This window comes from Microcebus murinus, chromosome 21 (genome assembly GCF_040939455.1).
Source record: "Microcebus murinus isolate Inina chromosome 21, M.murinus_Inina_mat1.0, whole genome shotgun sequence".
Lineage (NCBI taxonomy): Eukaryota > Metazoa > Chordata > Mammalia > Primates > Cheirogaleidae > Microcebus > Microcebus murinus.
The window spans coordinates 362,955-376,470 of record NC_134124.1 but is presented as its reverse complement, the minus strand read 5'-3'; the positions used below and the strand labels follow the sequence as shown (position 1 = coordinate 376,470).

Here is a 13,516-nt window from a genome sequence, read left to right as displayed (position 1 = left end):
GGGGGGGGGGGGGGGGCTGTCTCTCTATACACACACACACACACTCACACTCACTCACACTCACACAAGATGCGCCTCCACGGCTGGACTCGCCAAGGTGGAGCCCTCCCAGCCCCCCTCGTCTCCTCCCCAGGCCTCCTTCACCTACCCGCTGCCCACCCCCAGCGCGTCGCCGCCGCTGACTGCGCACGCGCGAGCGCGGGGCGCTCGCCCTTTGACCCCAGCCAGGGGCCGCCCTCCCCCACAACCCCTTTCAGCTGCGCCCCCCCCTCGCCCTGTGGGTGGGCTGCCGCCTATTCCCCGGGGCCAGGGCTGGGGCACAGCCAGTGTATGGGGCGTCTCTCTCTGGGGATGTGTCCCATGGGTGGGGTGGGGTGGTTTGTGGGGCGCTGAAGAAATCAGTCCCCTCCATCTCCTACCTCTGGAAAACGCCCAAGCCCGTGGAGAACTGCCGGCACCGCTTCGTGGGGGCCGGGACCCTCCTCCGTGTCCTCCTGTGGCCCAGTCCAAGGGGCCTGGGCCTGGCCGGGGCTGCATTGGACCCCGACCACCCTGGCGTGTGGACTCGCTAAAAATCGGCCATTAGATATTGGATTCCAGCTTCCTTGAGGTCATTTCACTAATGAGTGCACCGGAAAGAGTTTCCTAATCCATCTGTGAGGGTGGCCACTGAAAGAGAATTTTAAAGCTGACAGAATAGGCGAGGGAAGGCATAGGAGATTTCCACACCCAGCAAGGAAGACTTTCCCGAAATGGAAGAAAGAAACGAGCAAACAGAGACACCGGTAGCCCGCCCGGAAAAGAGTCTGCCCCTGAGAGAAAGCACCCTGACCAGGTTCACGCGTGGGTGGGTGGCGAGCCGGCGGCGTTCAGAAGAGCGAGGCCCGCAGTCTGTGCGGAAGACACCTGCGCTCGGGTGTGTGTGGCGGCGCGATTCACAAGCAGCTCTAGATGTTAAACCAAGGAGAAGCCAGGGAGTTCCCAACGCCCCAGGTGTCCTCAGCCCACAACTGGCTGCTGTGGGAATGCGAAGCCCGGCTCCTTGTCTCAGAGCGGGGTTCCCAGGAGGATCAGGCTGAAGCTGGGACTTGGCCTCAAAGTGTCCCCTCGCATGGCCACCCCCTTCCCCTTCCTGCTCCTCTACTCCTGGTGCCCCTCCATCCAGGGGCCAGACCTTAAAGAGTCACCGCAAGAGAATCCTGGTCCCAAAGGAGCCTTCTGGGGGACCGGTGCTGAGAGAGGTTGTGGGCATGGCCCGCTGGGGCTCTGCCCGACCCAGGGCTGAGAGATGCAACCTCCCAGCTCTGGGTCCCTGCAGGAAGTGTTGGCAAGCACAGGGCCAGTCCTCCAAAGGCCCAGGTGCAGGGAGCCCAGGCCAAGCAGCCTGTGGAAGAAGCCACTTGCCGTGCCACCCCGGGAACAGGACTGCAGGCCCCGGCCCTTCCCACCTCCTCCTCCCCCCCGCCCCCCACCCCCGACAAGGCACAGGGCTCAGAGACACCTCAGACTCTTGCTACCCAAAGTGCAAAGGGCATCAGTTGCTCCTCCAACCCCCCCGCCCAGCAGACCACGTTGTCCAGCCAGCCCCCGGGCCTCCCTGGGGTGCCCAGCACAAAAGTGCAGACACCCACCGGACCCTCAATCTCAGCTTTCGGATGTTTTCGCCACTCTAAGGACCCGCAGGCCAGCTGGGCCTTCGGGCAGGACAGAGAGCCCCGGAATCCGACGTGGAGAGCTGCGTGGAGAGCTGCGTGTACCTCCCCATCAGGAGGCGGTCCCCACCTCCGCGGCTCTCCCCTTGCGGGGAGCGGCAGCCCAGCCGGCAGCCGCAGGGCCTCAGGGAAGACACCAGGCTAGGCCCCCGCGGGGGCACAGCGGGGGCACGTCCCCCGCACTCACGCGACTTAGGGACGGCTGCTGGAGACTGCTGCGGCCACCCTGCTGCCGGGTTTCTGGAGGGCTTCCTGGAAGCAGCGTCCACACCAAGCCCTTGGAAGGCCCAGGCGACGGAGGAGCCGGTCAGGCAGGGGCCGAGGACGGTGAGAGGCCGGGCGGGAAGGAGCATGTCAGGCAGGGGCAGAGGACGGTGACAGGCCGGGCGGGGAGGAGCCGGTCAGGCGGGAGCCCAGGACAGTGACGGGCCAGGCCGGGGAGGAGTGCGTCAGGCAGGGGCAGAGGAGACGGGCTGGGTAAGGGTTAGGGTTACAGTTAGGGCACAATTCACAATCGCAAAGACGTGGAAGCGACCCGAGTGCCCATCCATCCAGGAGTGCATTAATAAAATGTGGCGCGTGGACACCACGGAGTGCCATTCGGCTGTGAGGAGCAGCGGTGAGAGGGCGCCTCTCGTGTTCTCCTGGCCAGAGCTGGAACCCGTTCCAGTAAGCCAGGTATCCCAAGAATGGACACACGAGCACCACGTGAGCGCGCTCACCAGCAAATTGGTACGAACGGATGGACACCTAAGTGGACAGAGAGGAATCACCTTCATCGGGTGGGTGTCGGGCGGGTGGGGGGAGGGGAGGGGCATACACATCCATTAGGCATGGGGTGGGTGCGCACCGACTGGGGGATGGGAGCACTTGAAGCTCTGACCCGAGGGGGGAGGCTGGGAGAGGGCAACGCACCCGACCTTAACATTGGTACCCCCACGATACGCTGGAACAACATGAGAGGTATATGAATGAGAACACAGGGGGGAGGGGGGCACGGGCAACACATGTCACCTGAACACTTGTACTCCCATCATCTGCTTGAAAAGAGAGAGAAAAGAAAATGCAATCCTAGAGGTAAGAGACACTTTTTAAAAATCATGAATCCGAAGAGAAAAGTAAAAGGAGGCCTGTGGAGCAGGTCTGGGTGTGACTCCGGATCCCCCAACATCAGGTGCCACCACCAAAGATTCCTGCGTGTAGCCCATAGAACCCCAAAAGCAACGGGACGAGTTCTGGTCACATACTCCCTCAAAATGACATCCTGGCCTTCTTCTGGAACTCCCTCCCCTCTCAGACTCTCAAGGTTTCCTCCAGCGTGTCGGTTCCCACAGAGCAGACCTTTGGTCTGAGACCTGACAGTCCAGATGCCACGCATGCTGCCGCGTGGCGGCGGTGTCGCGGCTTGGGACAAGAGGAGGCCCCACGGTGCGGGCTGCGGCGCCAGGCACCGCGGCGGGCGCTGAGGGTTGGGGTCACCCCCACCCCGGGCCGCCGCCGCCCCGCTCCCAGAAAGGGGACAGAACAAGAGGAAAAAAAAAAAAAAAAAAAGCAGCAGCCTGTGGCACCCGGTATTCCCAGGCGGTCTCCCATCCAAGTACTAACCAGGCCCGACCCTGCTTAGCTTCCGAGACCAGACGAGATCGGGGGCGTTCAGGGTGGGGTGGCCCTAGACGGCGGCGGAGGGCGCCCCTGCCCCGCTCAAGAAGCCGAGCCTCTCTGCGCTTTCCCCCCCGCCGCCGCCGCCGCCGCCGCCGCCGCCGTCGCCGCCTCCCGCCCCAGGCCCCGCGCCGGGCCGGGCCTGTTGAGTTCGCCGGCCGGGTCCCGCGGGCTCCCAGGGACGGGGTTGATGGGCGGGGCGGGGCGGCCCGGGGCGGGGGGGGGGGGGCTGTCTCTCTATACACACACACACACACTCACACTCACTCACACTCACACAAGATGCGCCTCCACGGCTGGACTCGCCAAGGTGGAGCCCTCCCAGCCCCCCTCGTCTCCTCCCCAGGCCTCCTTCACCTACCCGCTGCCCACCCCCAGCGCGTCGCCGCCGCTGACTGCGCACGCGCGAGCGCGGGGCGCTCGCCCTTTGACCCCAGCCAGGGGCCGCCCTCCCCCACAACCCCTTTCAGCTGCGCCCCCCCCTCGCCCTGTGGGTGGGCTGCCGCCTATTCCCCGGGGCCAGGGCTGGGGCACAGCCAGTGTATGGGGCGTCTCTCTCTGGGGATGTGTCCCATGGGTGGGGTGGGGTGGTTTGTGGGGCGCTGAAGAAATCAGTCCCCTCCATCTCCTACCTCTGGAAAACGCCCAAGCCCGTGGAGAACTGCCGGCACCGCTTCGTGGGGGCCGGGACCCTCCTCCGTGTCCTCCTGTGGCCCAGTCCAAGGGGCCTGGGCCTGGCCGGGGCTGCATTGGACCCCGACCACCCTGGCGTGTGGACTCGCTAAAAATCGGCCATTAGATATTGGATTCCAGCTTCCTTGAGGTCATTTCACTAATGAGTGCACCGGAAAGAGTTTCCTAATCCATCTGTGAGGGTGGCCACTGAAAGAGAATTTTAAAGCTGACAGAATAGGCGAGGGAAGGCATAGGAGATTTCCACACCCAGCAAGGAAGACTTTCCCGAAATGGAAGAAAGAAACGAGCAAACAGAGACACCGGTAGCCCGCCCGGAAAAGAGTCTGCCCCTGAGAGAAAGCACCCTGACCAGGTTCACGCGTGGGTGGGTGGCGAGCCGGCGGCGTTCAGAAGAGCGAGGCCCGCAGTCTGTGCGGAAGACACCTGCGCTCGGGTGTGTGTGGCGGCGCGATTCACAAGCAGCTCTAGATGTTAAACCAAGGAGAAGCCAGGGAGTTCCCAACGCCCCAGGTGTCCTCAGCCCACGACTGGCTGCTGTGGGAATGCGAAGCCCGGCTCCTTGTCTCAGAGCGGGGTTCCCAGGAGGATCAGGCTGAAGCTGGGACTTGGCCTCAAAGTGTCCCCTCGCATGGCCACCCCCTTCCCCTTCCTGCTCCTCTACTCCTGGTGCCCCTCCATCCAGGGGCCAGACCTTAAAGAGTCACCGCAAGAGAATCCTGGTCCCAAAGGAGCCTTTTGGGGGACCGGTGCTGAGAGAGGTTGTGGGCATGGCCCGCTGGGGCTCTGCCCGACCCAGGGCTGAGAGATGCAACCTCCCAGCTCTGGGTCCCTGCAGGAAGTGTTGGCAAGCACAGGGCCAGTCCTCCAAAGGCCCAGGTGCAGGGAGCCCAGGCCAAGCAGCCTGTGGAAGAAGCCACTTGCCGTGCCACCCCGGGAACAGGACTGCAGGCCCCGGCCCTTCCCACCTCCTCCTCCCCCCCGCCCCCCACCCCCGACAAGGCACAGGGCTCAGAGACACCTCAGACTCTTGCTACCCAAAGTGCAAAGGGCATCAGTTGCTCCTCCAACCCCCCCGCCCAGCAGACCACGTTGTCCAGCCAGCCCCCGGGCCTCCCTGGGGTGCCCAGCACAAAAGTGCAGACAGCCACCGGACCCTCAATCTCAGCTTTCGGATGTTTTCGCCACTCTAAGGACCCGCAGGCCAGCTGGGCCTTCGGGCAGGACAGAGAGCCCCGGAATCCGACGTGGAGAGCTGCGTGGAGAGCTGCGTGTACCTCCCCATCAGGAGGCGGTCCCCACCTCCGCGGCTCTCCCCTTGCGGGGAGCGGCAGCCCAGCCGGCAGCCGCAGGGCCTCAGGGAAGACACCAGGCTGGGCCCCCGCGGGGGCACAGCGGGGGCACGTCCCCCGCACTCACGCGACTTAGGGACGGCTGCTGGAGACTGCTGCGGCCACCCTGCTGCCGGGTTTCTGGAGGGCTTCCTGGAAGCAGCGTCCACACCAAGCCCTTGGAAGGCCCAGGCGACGGAGGAGCCGGTCAGGCAGGGGCCGAGGACGGTGAGAGGCCGGGCGGGAAGGAGCATGTCAGGCAGGGGCAGAGGACGGTGACAGGCCGGGCGGGGAGGAGCCGGTCAGGCGGGAGCCCAGGACAGTGACGGGCCAGGCCGGGGAGGAGTGCGTCAGGCAGGGGCAGAGGAGACGGGCTGGGTAAGGGTTAGGGTTACAGTTAGGGCACAATTCACAATCGCAAAGACGTGGAAGCGACCCGAGTGCCCATCCATCCAGGAGTGCATTAATAAAATGTGGCGCGTGGACACCACGGAGTGCCATTCGGCTGTGAGGAGCAGCGGTGAGAGGGCGCCTCTCGTGTTCTCCTGGCCAGAGCTGGAACCCGTTCCAGTAAGCCAGGTATCCCAAGAATGGACACACGAGCACCACGTGAGCGCGCTCACCAGCAAATTGGTACGAACGGATGGACACCTAAGTGGACAGAGAGGAATCACCTTCATCGGGTGGGTGTCGGGCGGGTGGGGGGAGGGGAGGGGCATACACATCCATTAGGCATGGGGTGGGTGCGCACCGACTGGGGGATGGGAGCACTTGAAGCTCTGACCCGAGGGGGGAGGCTGGGAGAGGGCAACGCACCCGACCTTAACATTGGTACCCCCACGATACGCTGGAACAACATGAGAGGTATATGAATGAGAACACAGGGGGGAGGGGGGCACGGGCAACACATGTCACCTGAACACTTGTACTCCCATCATCTGCTTGAAAAGAGAGAGAAAAGAAAATGCAATCCTAGAGGTAAGAGACACTTTTTAAAAATAATGAATCCGAAGAGAAAAGTAAAAGGAGGCCTGTGGAGCAGGTCTGGGTGTGACTCCGGATCCCCCAACATCAGGTGCCACCACCAAAGATTCCTGCGTGTAGCCCATAGAACCCCAAAAGCAACGGGACGAGTTCTGGTCACATACTCCCTCAAAATGACATCCTGGCCTTCTTCTGGAACTCCCTCCCCTCTCAGACTCTCAAGGTTTCCTCCAGCGTGTCGGTTCCCACAGAGCAGACCTTTGGTCTGAGACCTGACAGTCCAGATGCCACGCATGCTGCCGCGTGGCGGCGGTGTCGCGGCTTGGGACAAGAGGAGGCCCCACGGTGCGGGCTGCGGCGCCAGGCACCGCGGCGGGCGCTGAGGGTTGGGGTCACCCCCACCCCGGGCCGCCGCCGCCCCGCTCCCAGAAAGGGGACAGAACAAGAGGAAAAAAAAAAAAAAAAAAGCAGCAGCCTGTGGCACCCGGTATTCCCAGGCGGTCTCCCATCCAAGTACTAACCAGGCCCGACCCTGCTTAGCTTCCGAGACCAGACGAGATCGGGGGCGTTCAGGGTGGGGTGGCCCTAGACGGCGGCGGAGGGCGCCCCTGCCCCGCTCAAGAAGCCGAGCCTCTCTGCGCTTTCCCCCCCGCCGCCGCCGCCGCCGCCGCCGCCGCCGCCGCCGCCTCCCGCCCCAGGCCCCGCGCCGGGCCGGGCCTGTTGAGTTCGGCCGGGTCCCGCGGGCTCCCAGGGACGGGGTTGATGGGCGAGGCGGGGCGGCCCGGGGCGGGGGGGGGGGGGGCTGTCTCTCTATACACACACACACACACTCACACTCACTCACACTCACACAAGATGCGCCTCCACGGCTGGACTCGCCAAGGTGGAGCCCTCCCAGCCCCCCTCGTCTCCTCCCCAGGCCTCCTTCACCTACCCGCTGCCCACCCCCAGCGCGTCGCCGCCGCTGACTGCGCACGCGCGAGCGCGGGGCGCTCGCCCTTTGACCCCAGCCAGGGGCCGCCCTCCCCCACAACCCCTTTCAGCTGCGCCCCCCCCTCGCCCTGTGGGTGGGCTGCCGCCTATTCCCCGGGGCCAGGGCTGGGGCACAGCCAGTGTATGGGGCGTCTCTCTCTGGGGATGTGTCCCATGGGTGGGGTGGGGTGGTTTGTGGGGCGCTCAAGAAATCAGTCCCCTCCATCTCCTACCTCTGGAAAACGCCCAAGCCCGTGGAGAACTGCCGGCACCGCTTCGTGGGGGCCGGGACCCTCCTCCGTGTCCTCCTGTGGCCCAGTCCAAGGGGCCTGGGCCTGGCCGGGGCTGCATTGGACCCCGACCACCCTGGCGTGTGGACTCGCTAAAAATCGGCCATTAGATATTGGATTCCAGCTTCCTTGAGGTCATTTCACTAATGAGTGCACCGGAAAGAGTTTCCTAATCCATCTGTGAGGGTGGCAACTGAAAGAGAATTTTAAAGCTGACAGAATAGGCGAGGGAAGGCATAGGAGATTTCCACACCCAGCAAGGAAGACTTTCCCGAAATGGAAGAAAGAAACGAGCAAACAGAGACACCGGTAGCCCGCCCGGAAAAGAGTCTGCCCCTGAGAGAAAGCACCCTGACCAGGTTCACGCGTGGGTGGGTGGCGAGCCGGCGGCGTTCAGAAGAGCGAGGCCCGCAGTCTGTGCGGAAGACACCTGCGCTCGGGTGTGTGTGGCGGCGCGATTCACAAGCAGCTCTAGATGTTAAACCAAGGAGAAGCCAGGGAGTTCCCAACGCCCCAGGTGTCCTCAGCCCACGACTGGCTGCTGTGGGAATGCGAAGCCCGGCTCCTTGTCTCAGAGCGGGGTTCCCAGGAGGATCAGGCTGAAGCTGGGACTTGGCCTCAAAGTGTCCCCTCGCATGGCCACCCCCTTCCCCTTCCTGCTCCTCTACTCCTGGTGCCCCTCCATCCAGGGGCCAGACCTTAAAGAGTCACCGCAAGAGAATCCTGGTCCCAAAGGAGCCTTCTGGGGGACCGGTGCTGAGAGAGGTTGTGGGCATGGCCCGCTGGGGCTCTGCCCGACCCAGGGCTGAGAGATGCAACCTCCCAGCTCTGGGTCCCTGCAGGAAGTGTTGGCAAGCACAGGGCCAGTCCTCCAAAGGCCCAGGTGCAGGGAGCCCAGGCCAAGCAGCCTGTGGAAGAAGCCACTTGCCGTGCCACCCCGGGAACAGGACTGCAGGCCCCGGCCCTTCCCACCTCCTCCTCCCCCCCGCCCCCCACCCCCGACAAGGCACAGGGCTCAGAGACACCTCAGACTCTTGCTACCCAAAGTGCAAAGGGCATCAGTTGCTCCTCCAACCCCCCCGCCCAGCAGACCACGTTGTCCAGCCAGCCCCCGGGCCTCCCTGGGGTGCCCAGCACAAAAGTGCAGACAGCCACCGGACCCTCAATCTCAGCTTTCGGATGTTTTCGCCACTCTAAGGACCCGCAGGCCAGCTGGGCCTTCGGGCAGGACAGAGAGCCCCGGAATCCGACGTGGAGAGCTGCGTGGAGAGCTGCGTGTACCTCCCCATCAGGAGGCGGTCCCCACCTCCGCGGCTCTCCCCTTGCGGGGAGCGGCAGCCCAGCCGGCAGCCGCAGGGCCTCAGGGAAGACACCAGGCTGGGCCCCCGCGGGGGCACAGCGGGGGCACGTCCCCCGCACTCACGCGACTTAGGGACGGCTGCTGGAGACTGCTGCGGCCACCCTGCTGCCGGGTTTCTGGAGGGCTTCCTGGAAGCAGCGTCCACACCAAGCCCTTGGAAGGCCCAGGCGACGGAGGAGCCGGTCAGGCAGGGGCCGAGGACGGTGAGAGGCCGGGCGGGAAGGAGCATGTCAGGCAGGGGCAGAGGACGGTGACAGGCCGGGCGGGGAGGAGCCGGTCAGGCGGGAGCCCAGGACAGTGACGGGCCAGGCCGGGGAGGAGTGCGTCAGGCAGGGGCAGAGGAGACGGGCTGGGTAAGGGTTAGGGTTACAGTTAGGGCACAATTCACAATCGCAAAGACGTGGAAGCGACCCGAGTGCCCATCCATCCAGGAGTGCATTAATAAAATGTGGCGCGTGGACACCACGGAGTGCCATTCGGCTGTGAGGAGCAGCGGTGAGAGGGCGCCTCTCGTGTTCTCCTGGCCAGAGCTGGAACCCGTTCCAGTAAGCCAGGTATCCCAAGAATGGACACACGAGCACCACGTGAGCGCGCTCACCAGCAAATTGGTACGAACGGATGGACACCTAAGTGGACAGAGAGGAATCACCTTCATCGGGTGGGTGTCGGGCGGGTGGGGGGAGGGGAGGGGCATACACATCCATTAGGCATGGGGTGGGTGCGCACCGACTGGGGGATGGGAGCACTTGAAGCTCTGACCCGAGGGGGGAGGCTGGGAGAGGGCAACGCACCCGACCTTAACATTGGTACCCCCACGATACGCTGGAACAACATGAGAGGTATATGAATGAGAACACAGGGGGGAGGGGGGCACGGGCAACACATGTCACCTGAACACTTGTACTCCCATCATCTGCTTGAAAAGAGAGAGAAAAGAAAATGCAATCCTAGAGGTAAGAGACACTTTTTAAAAATCATGAATCCGAAGAGAAAAGTAAAAGGAGGCCTGTGGAGCAGGTCTGGGTGTGACTCCGGATCCCCCAACATCAGGTGCCACCACCAAAGATTCCTGCGTGTAGCCCATAGAACCCCAAAAGCAACGGGACGAGTTCTGGTCACATACTCCCTCAAAATGACATCCTGGCCTTCTTCTGGAACTCCCTCCCCTCTCAGACTCTCAAGGTTTCCTCCAGCGTGTCGGTTCCCACAGAGCAGACCTTTGGTCTGAGACCTGACAGTCCAGATGCCACGCATGCTGCCGCGTGGCGGCGGTGTCGCGGCTTGGGACAAGAGGAGGCCCCACGGTGCGGGCTGCGGCGCCAGGCACCGCGGCGGGCGCTGAGGGTTGGGGTCACCCCCACCCCGGGCCGCCGCCGCCCCTCTCCCAGAAAGGGGACAGAACAAGAGGAAAAAAAAAAAAAAAAAAAAAAGCAGCAGCCTGTGGCACCCGGTATTCCCAGGCGGTCTCCCATCCAAGTACTAACCAGGCCCGACCCTGCTTAGCTTCCGAGACCAGACGAGATCGGGGGCGTTCAGGGTGGGGTGGCCCTAGACGGCGGCGGAGGGCGCCCCTGCCCCGCTCAAGAAGCCGAGCCTCTCTGCGCTTTCCCCCCCGCCGCCGCCGCCGCCGCCGCCGCCGCCGCCGCCGCCGCCTCCCGCCCCAGGCCCCGCGCCGGGCCGGGCCTGTTGAGTTCGCCGGCCGGGTCCCGCGGGCTCCCAGGGACGGGGTTGATGGGCGGGGCGGGGCGGCCCGGGGCGGGGGGGGGGGGGGCTGTCTCTCTATACACACACACACACACTCACACTCACTCACACTCACACAAGATGCGCCTCCACGGCTGGACTCGCCAAGGTGGAGCCCTCCCAGCCCCCCTCGTCTCCTCCCCAGGCCTCCTTCACCTACCCGCTGCCCACCCCCAGCGCGTCGCCGCCGCTGACTGCGCACGCGCGAGCGCGGGGCGCTCGCCCTTTGACCCCAGCCAGGGGCCGCCCTCCCCCACAACCCCTTTCAGCTGCGCCCCCCCCTCGCCCTGTGGGTGGGCTGCCGCCTATTCCCCGGGGCCAGGGCTGGGGCACAGCCAGTGTATGGGGCGTCTCTCTCTGGGGATGTGTCCCATGGGTGGGGTGGGGTGGTTTGTGGGGCGCTGAAGAAATCAGTCCCCTCCATCTCCTACCTCTGGAAAACGCCCAAGCCCGTGGAGAACTGCCGGCACCGCTTCGTGGGGACCGGGACCCTCCTCCGTGTCCTCCTGTGGCCCAGTCCAAGGGGCCTGGGCCTGGCCGGGGCTGCATTGGACCCCGACCACCCTGGCGTGTGGACTCGCTAAAAATCGGCCATTAGATATTGGATTCCAGCTTCCTTGAGGTCATTTCACTAATGAGTGCACCGGAAAGAGTTTCCTAATCCATCTGTGAGGGTGGCCACTGAAAGAGAATTTTAAAGCTGACAGAATAGGCGAGGGAAGGCATAGGAGATTTCCACACCCAGCAAGGAAGACTTTCCCGAAATGGAAGAAAGAAACGAGCAAACAGAGACACCGGTAGCCCGCCCGGAAAAGAGTCTGCCCCTGAGAGAAAGCACCCTGACCAGGTTCACGCGTGGGTGGGTGGCGAGCCGGCGGCGTTCAGAAGAGCGAGGCCCGCAGTCTGTGCGGAAGACACCTGCGCTCGGGTGTGTGTGGCGGCGCGATTCACAAGCAGCTCTAGATGTTAAACCAAGGAGAAGCCAGGGAGTTCCCAACGCCCCAGGTGTCCTCAGCCCACGACTGGCTGCTGTGGGAATGCGAAGCCCGGCTCCTTGTCTCAGAGCGGGGTTCCCAGGAGGATCAGGCTGAAGCTGGGACTTGGCCTCAAAGTGTCCCCTCGCATGGCCACCCCCTTCCCCTTCCTGCTCCTCTACTCCTGGTGCCCCTCCATCCAGGGGCCAGACCTTAAAGAGTCACCGCAAGAGAATCCTGGTCCCAAAGGAGCCTTCTGGGGGACCGGTGCTGAGAGAGGTTGTGGGCATGGCCCGCTGGGGCTCTGCCCGACCCAGGGCTGAGAGATGCAACCTCCCAGCTCTGGGTCCCTGCAGGAAGTGTTGGCAAGCACAGGGCCAGTCCTCCAAAGGCCCAGGTGCAGGGAGCCCAGGCCAAGCAGCCTGTGGAAGAAGCCACTTGCCGTGCCACCCCGGGAACAGGACTGCAGGCCCCGGCCCTTCCCACCTCCTCCTCCCCCCCGCCCCCCACCCCCGACAAGGCACAGGGCTCAGAGACACCTCAGACTCTTGCTACCCAAAGTGCAAAGGGCATCAGTTGCTCCTCCAACCCCCCCGCCCAGCAGACCACGTTGTCCAGCCAGCCCCCGGGCCTCCCTGGGGTGCCCAGCACAAAAGTGCAGACAGCCACCGGACCCTCAATCTCAGCTTTCGGATGTTTTCGCCACTCTAAGGACCCGCAGGCCAGCTGGGCCTTCGGGCAGGACAGAGAGCCCCGGAATCCGACGTGGAGAGCTGCGTGGAGAGCTGCGTGTACCTCCCCATCAGGAGGCGGTCCCCACCTCCGCGGCTCTCCCCTTGCGGGGAGCGGCAGCCCAGCCGGCAGCCGCAGGGCCTCAGGGAAGACACCAGGCTGGGCCCCCGCGGGGGCACAGCGGGGGCACGTCCCCCGCACTCACGCGACTTAGGGACGGCTGCTGGAGACTGCTGCGGCCACCCTGCTGCCGGGTTTCTGGAGGGCTTCCTGGAAGCAGCGTCCACACCAAGCCCTTGGAAGGCCCAGGCGACGGAGGAGCCGGTCAGGCAGGGGCCGAGGACGGTGAGAGGCCGGGCGGGAAGGAGCATGTCAGGCAGGGGCAGAGGACGGTGACAGGCCGGGCGGGGAGGAGCCGGTCAGGCGGGAGCCCAGGACAGTGACGGGCCAGGCCGGGGAGGAGTGCGTCAGGCAGGGGCAGAGGAGACGGGCTGGGTAAGGGTTAGGGTTACAGTTAGGGCACAATTCACAATCGCAAAGACGTGGAAGCGACCCGAGTGCCCATCCATCCAGGAGTGCATTAATAAAATGTGGCGCGTGGACACCACGGAGTGCCATTCGGCTGTGAGGAGCAGCGGTGAGAGGGCGCCTCTCGTGTTCTCCTGGCCAGAGCTGGAACCCGTTCCAGTAAGCCAGGTATCCCAAGAATGGACACACGAGCACCACGTGAGCGCGCTCACCAGCAAATTGGTACGAACGGATGGACACCTAAGTGGACAGAGAGGAATCACCTTCATCGGGTGGGTGTCGGGCGGGTGGGGGGAGGGGAGGGGCATACACATCCATTAGGCATGGGGTGGGTGCGCACCGACTGGGGGATGGGAGCACTTGAAGCTCTGACCCGAGGGGGGAGGCTGGGAGAGGGCAACGCACCCGACCTTAACATTGGTACCCCCACGATACGCTGGAACAACATGAGAGGTATATGAATGAGAACACAGGGGGGAGGGGGGCACGGGCAACACATGTCACCTGAACACTTGTACTCCCATCATCTGCTTGAAAA

General features: G+C 64.2%; 3 pseudogenes; all 3 read right to left on the bottom strand.

Annotated features, from left to right (window-relative positions):
• Positions 1-3,268: 3,268 nt before the first annotated feature.
• Positions 3,269-3,387, bottom strand: LOC142863255 (uncharacterized; annotated as a pseudogene).
• A 3,464-nt stretch (positions 3,388-6,851) lies between these two features.
• LOC142863254 (uncharacterized) lies at positions 6,852-6,970 on the bottom strand (annotated as a pseudogene).
• A 3,466-nt stretch (positions 6,971-10,436) lies between these two features.
• Positions 10,437-10,555, bottom strand: LOC142863253 (uncharacterized; annotated as a pseudogene).
• Between the last annotated feature and the right edge of the window lie 2,961 nt (positions 10,556-13,516).